Source organism: Phaseolus vulgaris, chromosome 5 (assembly GCF_000499845.2).
Source record: "Phaseolus vulgaris cultivar G19833 chromosome 5, P. vulgaris v2.0, whole genome shotgun sequence".
Lineage (NCBI taxonomy): Eukaryota > Viridiplantae > Streptophyta > Magnoliopsida > Fabales > Fabaceae > Phaseolus > Phaseolus vulgaris.
Genome location: NC_023755.2, coordinates 34,056,976 through 34,058,783, shown reverse-complemented (window position 1 = coordinate 34,058,783; position 1,808 = coordinate 34,056,976). Strand labels below are relative to the sequence as shown.

At 36.2% G+C, this 1,808-nt stretch overlaps 1 non-coding gene across 1 annotated transcript; it reads left to right on the top strand.

Moving 5' to 3' along the window:
- The first annotated feature begins 617 nt into the window (after nucleotides 1–617).
- LOC137836277 (small nucleolar RNA R71) lies at nucleotides 618–722 on the top strand. Its single transcript, XR_011085235.1, has one exon. It is a non-coding gene; the product is annotated as a small nucleolar RNA R71 (small nucleolar RNA).
- The last annotated feature ends 1,086 nt before the right edge of the window (nucleotides 723–1,808 follow it).

Below are 1,808 nucleotides of genomic sequence, written 5' to 3'. Positions count from 1 at the left end.
GCATGAACTTCTCAAAAGTATCTTCCAATTTTGATGTTCTCTCATGAATGGAAGGATAATGTGGTTGTTGCTGATAAGGGACTTGTCTGTTAGATGATCCAGCCTCTTGCTTCCACCCAAATTCTTGTTTTGGATGATTCCTCCATCCTTGAGCCATGTTATTTGGATAATTATATGCAAAGCCACCTTGCCTTCCTTGATTATTCATATACTGAACCTCTTCCTCTGATGGATTTTGGTAAGAGCATTGGCCATTAAGATGATCTCCCCCACAAAAATCACACTTCAAAGCTTGATTCTGAATTGAAGGAGAATTTACTGCATGTAATTGTTGAGGCAGTTTTGACATTTGCTTGGTTAATGCCTCAATTTGCTGAGTCAAAATCTTGTTTTGTGCTAAAATTGCATATGAAGTACTAAGATCCAACACACCTTTCTTTTGCACTGTATATCTATCATGTTGAGCTTGGTAATCTGTTGAGGCTAAGGCATCAATGATTCTTGTAGCTTGTTCTGCATCAACACTCATCTTTGTACCTCCTGCTGCAGCATCCAAGATCATTTTAGTATCAGGCCTCAAACCATTGTAGAATATGTTCAACTGAGCAATATCCTCAAAGCTATGATTAGGACATCTTCTTAACATCACTTTAAAGCGTTCCCAAGCTTCACAAAAGGTTCATCTGGCCCTTGCCTGAATGTGGAGATATCAGACTTAGCCTAGATATATCGAGAGAGTGGGAAGAATCTGTGTAAGAATTTCTCTTCTACATCATTCCAGCTACTTAGACTATGGTTTGGATGCGACTTTAACCATTCTTTTGATTTTCCTGCAAGTGAGAAAGGAAATAGACGCAGATAAACAGATTCAATATCATTTTCCTCGAAGCCCATGGTCCCAACCAACTCATAGAATGTGGATAGATGAGTATAAGGGTCTTCATGATGAGTGCTGATTAAGTTAAGAAAAGCTGGCTTCATTTCTAATGATTTGGTGGCAGGAGGTATGGCTATGCTGGAGAAATGCCTCGGTCCTTGTTGCATAACATAGTCTCCCAATGTCCTTCTAGGTGGATTTTCTCTATTTTCAACCATTTGGAACTCTGTTTGATTCTGTGAGTTGAGATTGTTGGAAGATTCTCCTTTTGCTTGTCTTTGCTTTTTCTTTTCTTCTCTCTTCCTGCTCTGATTTTTTCTAGCTGTCTTCTCAATTTCTGGATCAAATTCCAATTGATCTTCGGGAACCTGTCCTCTTAATAACATGTATCTAAGACAACTCAAGCAAGGATTAGCACAGGATAAAAGAATAAGATATAAACAAGTGTATATTCACAAAGAAAACAGAATATTCACAATATTCAATGAGTTATACTTCAGAAATTCTTAAAAGAAATTGTTCCCCGGCAACGGCGCCAAAAACTTGTTGATATTTCTCGGCAAGTGTACCGAATCAACTGTAATATAGTACTCTTTAAAGTACGAATGTTGAACCTACAGAGAACAATTCTAATTAAGATGTTTTGTTGTAAAACTCTTTAAGTATAGAAAATAACTTTGAGAACCTTTTCATAACCAAATTAAAGATTTCACAAGAACTTAGAGATTTAGGGTTTGATTCAGGATGTAACAAAACTAACTTATCAATTATAGAGAAAGATACTTGGGATTGAATTGTGTCTACTTATTCATCTTGATTCCTCACAAATGAAATTCATAAGATAATTTCTCAAACACTGATTCCTCAGATATTTAACAAATCATCCAGCTTTAGGAACAAAATTATAATGCAATCAATAACCTGGAATCTA